Raw genomic sequence first — 7,792 nt, 5'->3', positions numbered from 1 at the left:
AAACAGAGCTTAAATGTGACCCGTACAAGCGGATTACTGTGATATCAACTGCGTTACGGAACTACGACGATACTTTCTTCACACTTTAGCTTGTATGCAACAGCGGCCCGCACTCGCCGCATCCTGTTCGAGTGTACTTTCACTAGCAAGAGCCCACATGCATGGAAGCCGACAGAAGCAACTGTCTTTTCGAGTTCAGATTGTTCGGAATAATACGAGCAGCTTACTTTAGCACGTACTCGAATTCAAGTTCTCAGCCTGTGTGTCACGTATGGTGACGATGGCGTCGAGGACGAGCTTAAGAATCGCCTTAACGTGGCCGCAACGCAGCCGGTATCCCAAGCATTCGTGCGCTAATTGTTGTTCACCTGTACTGCGAACGTGCGCTCAGTCGCAGGCCAGCCGCTAGCTGCTCGATTTGCCAGCCTTGCGAGTACAATTCGCAAGTTTCTGAGCCAATCTTTGAGCGAGCCGAGCTTTCAGCTATGACGCTGCTCGCGAGCGCGCCGCGCGACGAGCTTCGGCCTGCTCCCTGGCTGCCGTATTCGTAGCTAAGCCTAGGAGGTTTCACTTCGATGCCAGAGCTGAGAGCGCTTTGAAACTGGCTAGCGCTGAGGTGCTACTCTTTGCATTGTAAGTACGTTTTATTGTGAACTATGTCTCGTAGTGAAATAAAGATATGTTCGGGTCCACCCGAACGGTGATGATGGCGTCGAGGACGAGCTTAAGAATCGCCGCAACGCCGCCGATATTCCATGCATACATGTGTGCTAAATTTGTTCACCTGTGCTGCAAACGTGGGCATAAAGGCTCGCTCAATCGCAGGCCAGTCGCTGCTCGATTTTCCAGCCTTTCGTGCGCGATTCGCAAGCTACGGAGCGAATCATTGAGCGAGCCGAGCTTTCGGCAACGACGGCGCCCGCGATCGCGCCGGGCGACGAACTGTGCGCTGCTCGCTGGCTGCCCTTGTCGTCGCTAAACCTAGCCGATTTCACATAGATGCTGTAGCTGAATGCGCTTCGAAACTGGCCAGCACTTAGGTGCTACCCTCGGCACCGTTTTACTCTGAACCCCGCGTCATAGGGAAATAAATATATGCTCGGTTTCCGCGACCCCTTCAGGAGCGGAGCTATAGCAGAGGCCAGGCGAACTCCAGAGCAGCAGCAAAGCGGCTATGGGAGGAAATTTGTATGGCTGTTATCGCTTCTACCAACAACTCGATATTGGCTAATGATACTCTATCCCAGAGCTTTGGTCGTGAACAAACAATACCAGTGCATTTTTCTGACGCCGGCATCCAGGCTGGCAGGCCGGCCCCGAGAAGCTAGCGCGCCCTTACGATTGTATGGCCGTAAGGGCGGAGGAGTAAAACAAGCACTGAACTCCCTTGGGGTATGCAGGAGTGGAAATGCCATTTTACTCTTTTGTCAAGAGGAGTGAACAGGACCTTTCACTCTTTCTCGTTTGTAGAGAGAGTAGATTGAGACCTGCAGGAGTAGCGAGGCTCTTTTACTCTTAATGCAGGAGTAGCAGTTCTTAGAGTGTACTTCTAGCCCCTCGCTACCAAGTGCGAAGTGCTGTTCCCTTGCTAGACTGTTGAACATTACTTTGGTTCCCTGCATGTTAATTTCTAGACCCATCGTTCTGCTCTGCCTGGCTACATGCTTTGGAGTTCATGTACTGAGTGACTTAGCCAGGCAATTTCATCAGCGAATCACAGATTGCTTGGGTATTCTCTATTAACTCTTATCCCCAACTGTTCCCAGTTCAGGCCTCGGAACACCTGCTGTAAACAGGCGGTGAATAGCATTGACGAGATCTGGTCTCCCTGCCTGACACCCTTCCTTATTGGAATTTTATTGATTACTTCATGGAGGACTATGGTAGCTATGCATTCGTTATAGATAACTTTAAATATTTGCACATAACACTCCTCTACACCCTGATTGCGCAATGCTTGCAAGACAGCTGAAGTTTCTACTGAGTCAAATGCTTTCTCAAATCAATGAAGGCTATATATAGGGGTCGGTTATATTCTGCGCGTTTCTCTATCAAATGATTGATTGTATGAATACGGTCTATTGTCGAGTATCCTTTATGAAAGCCTGCCTGATCATTTGGTTGATTGAAGTAAATTCTTTGTAGCCAACAGAGAGTAAGCTGATCGGCCTGTAATTTTTCAAGGCCTGGACGTCTCCTTTATATGAATCAAGGAAATGTTAGCGTTTTTCCAAGCTTCTGGTACGCTCGAGGTCACAAAGTATTGTCTATACAGGGTGGCTAGTTTTTCTGGCACAATCTCCGCTCCGTCCTTCACAAATCCGCTGTTACCTGATCCTCTCCAGCTGCTTTCCCTCTTTTCGTTGCTGCTAAGGCTTTCTACAGGCTAAGACCACGTCACTAAGATCACGTGCCTTGCCGCAGCTGGAGCAGCCACGCTAGGGTGGCCACGCCGCTGCTCCGACCGCGGTGCGCCGACCGCCGCTTCACCAGATGTGGTCATGTGATGATGCACGTGACTCGGAGTCCGCTTAAGGAAACGACGCCACTTTCTTATGCAGTTTCGCCATGGATGAGAGCGTGGCTGACAGTGTGTCTGAAACGCCTGCGAGGTGTTTCAGGCGTCTAACCAAGCGTAGCCAAGTGTAATGGAGCCTTCGATCTATCTAAATTGGTTTAGAAGAGTCAAAGCACTGCCAATTTTTGAAGCGAAAGCTTCACTACGCTAGCTGCGGAGCATTTCGCCGGGCCGGGCGCAAGGCCACATCTACGCATGCGCTGTTTCTGTTGTAGCGGCGGGTGCCGCCCAAGTACACGAACTGCTAGCAACCAAACAAATCCCGCTTTATTGCCACATACAGTCATATATATACAATAGCGACACTGGTGCCTCTAGCGGCAGGTGATTCCCAAAACGGAACCGAAACCACATATACAACATATTCCCTTCCTTATAAAAAGAACAGCTACATGGGTTAGTGATTTAGTAGTGTTAGTACGTTAGTGCTCTTTTACAGAAGTATATTTACAGTAACAACAATGTGCTTGTCTTATGCACTTCATACAAAAATATAAAACAAAAAGAGGAAAACAAGATACAACTCCATTTATGTCCATATTTCACAACGTCAGCAAACTCAACACTCGTGCAGATTGTGACAGGTTCATGTTCACTGCAAAACGTGTCTTGCTGTACTTAGTGTCCATAGCGGTCTGGAGGTCGTCTATTCCTTGATGGCTGTACCCTACGCTGAGGTCCCGATGCTTCTGAGAAACCACTGGCGGCAGGCGAAGTCTCTTCCGGCTCACAGCCGGTCACTGGCGGCATAGGCGGCTGCTTCGCAGCAGCCACAGCTGAAGTTCCGGTTGGCGCTTCTGAAACGGGTCTCTCCAAGGTAGGCGGTGAGCTGCTTTCCCTAGCGGTGTCATTTGTATCACTCCTTTCCCCCCACCCACAGAGAGATGCAGAAGCTCGTGGCATCCTTGACAACTTTGAAGCGTTCCATGTTTTTCCATCATCAAGTTGGAAAGACGATTGCCCCTGCTTTCTTATCACTTTTCTTGGGAGGCTAAAGGTCAGGTGACCTTTAAAAGCAGTTGTCGGTTTGCGTACTCGTACAAGGTCACCAACATCGACTTTGGTTTCCCTTGCGGCCCTGCGAGCGTCTGTGTATAGTTTACTGGATAGCTGCTTTTGCTTCACCCGTTCGCGTAGGCGGTGGAGCTCTGAACTAGGGTCGGTTGCAAATATTGCTGACGGATACCCAACGACATCGAGCCGAGTCCTTGGCAGACGTCCATGCAGGAGAAGTGCTGGGGCAACTGCAGTTGTGGTATGCGGCGTACAACGGTAAATGCCCAAGTATTCTGTTACCGTTTGGCGTAAGGGACGCTGCTCGAGTGTAGCCACTTGAACAAAGCTTTTAAAAACTCTGTTGAACCGTTCTACCTGTCCGTTTGCTTGCGGGTAGTATACGGATGAATGCCGCAAGCGGATGCCGCGATCCTGCAGAAAAGCTTGGAACTCTCGAGATGAAAACTGTGGCCCGTTATCGCAAACAATTTCCTCAGGGTAACCTTCACGTGCGAACACTGACAGCAAGAAGCCTGTTACTGTGCGTGTTGTGGCTTGGTTGCAAAAGTATACTTCGGGCCACTTAGAAAAGTAGTCGACCAGCGTGATCGCATATCGACAATCGTGTGGTGCTCTCTCAAATGGGCCAACAATGTCCATGCCGAGCTTTAGCCACGGTTCCTTTGTTAAGGGGACCGGGTTCAATGGTGCAGTCATAACCTTCGTGCTCTTGTCCGCTGCCTGGCATATACTACACGTTTGAATAGCTAGCTCGACTTGCCTGTCCATGGCTGGCCACCAAAATTTTTCTCGCAGACGTGCTTTCCTTCGTACAATTCCAGGGTGAGCCTCATGAGCAGCGGTAATTATCCGCGCTGTAAGTGATGCGGGAACCACAAGGCGTTCGCCACGCAAAATCAAATTGTCCACCACTGACAGTTCATCGCGAAGCTTGAAGAAAGGTTGAAGCTCACCCGGCAGAGATTTTTGCGCAGGCCAGGACGATTCAATGTAGGCCTTGATTCGTTGCAGTGTGCTGTCTTCCGACTGGGCCTGTTCAAACTCTTCCCTGGTAATGCAAGAAGAAATAAGGGCAACTGATACAGTTTCATCTGGTAAAGTCTCTTCTTCCTGAGGAGGTGACACAGGGAGACGAGAGAGCGCATCTGCTACTCGATTTTGCGAACCCTTCCGGTACTTTACTGTATAGTTGTACTGTAGTAGGCGCTGTTCCCTTCGAGAATTAGAAGTTAGCGTCATTTCAAGGCATTGAAGAGATGACCCATCAATCTGTAGACCGAGGGCTTTGATGGCATCGATACCCAAGAGTGAGGTGCCTTTTTCAACGACGTAGAAAAGAAGGCTTGTTGTGCTAGCTTTGTACGTAACGTCAGCGAAGAAACAGCCACGAACCGGAATTGTCTGTTTTGAATAGTCCAGTAAACGAACAGTCGGGGCCAAAAGTACTTGGCCTTCAAAATACTGCTTAAAAAGATCGTGTGCAACAATGGAAACTGACGACCCAGAATCTACAAGGAAAGTTATGTCCGCACGGCCAATCGAAACTGTGACGTGAACAGCGGAGCGAGCGGTGTTGACTATGGGGGGAGTTGGGGCTTCTATCCCACCGCTGCCACCAGTTGTTGACGCTGCCACCAGTTGTTGGCGAAGATGGGTCGGTTCGGGGTCGTTGCTAGCTCGCTGCTGCTGCTCGCTTGACGGAACCGCGGTCAAGCATCGACACCCGTTCCCACCACCACCAGGACAGGAGTGCCGCCATGTCAAAGTGATGGGAGGAAGATTACAAGAGGGTTTATTTACATCTTTTTACAACATGGTTAGAGACTGAAGTGAGGCTCCAAAAGAGGCTCTATGGGAGGCTAAGAGAGGCTTGAAGTGAGCTGCTGTGCCGCATTCGTTCTCGACATTTATACTGTTCGCCTTCCCTAAATTCCCTAGGTTGAGGACGCCCACGCCGGGGTGGGAGGGGCCCAGATCACACACAACACAAACTTGTGCGCACAAACACACCACTGCACTTAGGGCCACGCCCCCGTCGCATGTGGAGTCTGAGGGAAAGAAGGTTGTCGAGGTAGCGTTGACTGCGGTAGGTGATGGCCTCCGGCCAGTCGAAGGTTTCTGCGGGTCACCGACATCTGCTGATAATCAGACACCGGCCGCTCGAGGCCGGACGCGAGGTCACGAAAAGGCCGAAAGTGGTTCCTCGTGCTTGGGTCGGAGATGATGCCCGCCAGCTTGTCGCGATGCTTGGCACGCCTCAGTTGCACAGAAAACGAGGCCCTTTGTTCCCCGGCATGGCCACGGCAAATGGGGAAGATAACGTTCGTCTCCCCGAGGCGTCGGCGGCGTTCTACACGTGCAGGCACTTCAAAAAGGGGTCTGGTTTTGTCCTGCATTCCAACCGGGCAAACTCCGTAATTGAAGCCAGCTGTCACCTGGGTCCTCTCAGTGCGTGCGGTCCATGGCGGCAGGCCCGAAAGTAATCACGCTGAAGTCGTTCGCAGCCATATACAGTGGAAACAGGTGTGCTGGCTGGTTCCAAACGAGACCCGCTGGCGTCGATCTTAATAGCGGCCGACGTCACAGCCAGAATGCTCAAAACTTCCTCGCTCGGAGAATCTTGGCTGTCTACCTCACGCACCGGAGCGGAGCCTCGTTTCTGGCAAACATAGCGGAAGTGACCCATGACACCGCAATGGTGACAACGCTTGCTTTTGGCTGGACAGCGAACTGATGCTGCATTGTGCTGGGATGAACCGCAGCGGTAACAATGAGACTGGCGGTTGTGCGCCCGCTTCGAGCTCTCGTCGGATTCTGGTGTACGCGTAGGCGTATTTCCACGAGTATTTATGCGTCCAACATCTACAGAAGGAAATTCTTGCAGATCATTGTACGCCTGCTCAAACTGCCTTGCCAGTAGTACTGCTCTAGCGAACGAGAGAGACGATCCTTCAAGCAGAAGACGCTCGCGCAAGCTCCGAGACGAAATACCCGCAACGAACTGGTCACGCAGCGAATCTTCTTCGGCAGGAAAAGAGCATGTAGCAGAAAGCTCCCGCAATGCTGTGATGTACTCATTCACTGATTCACCAGCTTGCTGAACTCGCCCACTGAAACGATGCCGTTCGGCAACAACATTGCTTGTTGCCGAAAAATGAGCGTGCAGAGCGGTAACTGCGATATCGTACGACGATACTTCAGGCCTTATATCGCCTGTGCCCTTGCTATCTTCCGACGCTTTATCAGTAGCAATTTGCTCACCGAGCTTGGCGTTGTCCAACGATGGAAGTGGTAATGTGTAAAATATGCGCTGACCTTCTACGCCGAGGCTGTGAAGAAGTAGTGCTTTGCGACGATCCGTCGTGCAGTCAGAGGCCCCCGAAGCAAGCAGGTAGTTCTCGAAGATGCGGAACCATTGCGGCCACGCAACAGCAGGTCGACCAGGCACAGGCAGGAACGGGGGCGGCGGCGCGATTCCAGAAATGCTCATGGCGCCGGAAAGCAAGCGGCGAAAGTCACGCCCCCCGAAATGATCCCGTCCTCGTCGCCAATGTTGTAGCGGCGGGTGTAAAAAGAGAAGTTTATTTTTTCTGTTTTAACATAGAAAATACAAAACAAAACAGATGAACTTAATTCTCTGATCAGTCAAGCACATGCGCAGTGACGCAGCACTGAGCACGTCAGTAATGCAGTAAAAATGCCGATACTCGACCGCCGCGCAGGACGATAAAGTATGTCGACCATTTGCGCAAGAACTCAGCCTCGCTCATTGACAGAGCGTCCATGCATGCTTGTTCAAAGAGGCGCGTGCGCAGGCGCTGCAACATTGGGAACATTGTTCTTTGCGGACGCCCATTTAAGGATGCCACTCCACGCTGCCGCCACAAAACAAACATGCCGACACACAAGAGCATATTTGTGAACAGTTCGCGTGAACTAGTGCGCGCTTCGAGGCGGGTTAAAAACATGCGTGACACTAATGTCCAAAAGGTGCGCGCAACTACACACTCAAACATTGCGTGCTGCAAAGTTTCAAGCAGACCGCACTGCGGGCATCGGGCGGAGGGCGCCACGCCCCACGCCGCAAGGCGGTCTCTTGTGGGCAGGACCCGCCAGCCTCGCAGCCAGCCGAAGTCTCTGACATCTGCAGGAAGCGTAGCTGAGGTCAGTTGGCGCCAGCGTGCCCGTCTCGTTTTC

The 7,792-nt window shown here is 51.5% G+C and overlaps 1 pseudogene; it reads right to left on the bottom strand.

Annotated features, from left to right (window-relative positions):
• Nucleotides 1-4,830: 4,830 nt before the first annotated feature.
• On the bottom strand, nucleotides 4,831-7,141 carry LOC149325826 (uncharacterized; annotated as a pseudogene).
• Between the last annotated feature and the right edge of the window lie 651 nt (nucleotides 7,142-7,792).

The sequence above is a fragment of the Amblyomma mixtum genome, chromosome 10 (genome assembly GCF_055824585.1).
Source record: "Amblyomma mixtum isolate Tamu chromosome 10, ASM5582458v1, whole genome shotgun sequence".
NCBI classification, from domain to species: Eukaryota; Metazoa; Arthropoda; class Arachnida; order Ixodida; family Ixodidae; genus Amblyomma; species Amblyomma mixtum.
This window is presented reverse-complemented; position numbering and strand designations above follow the sequence as displayed.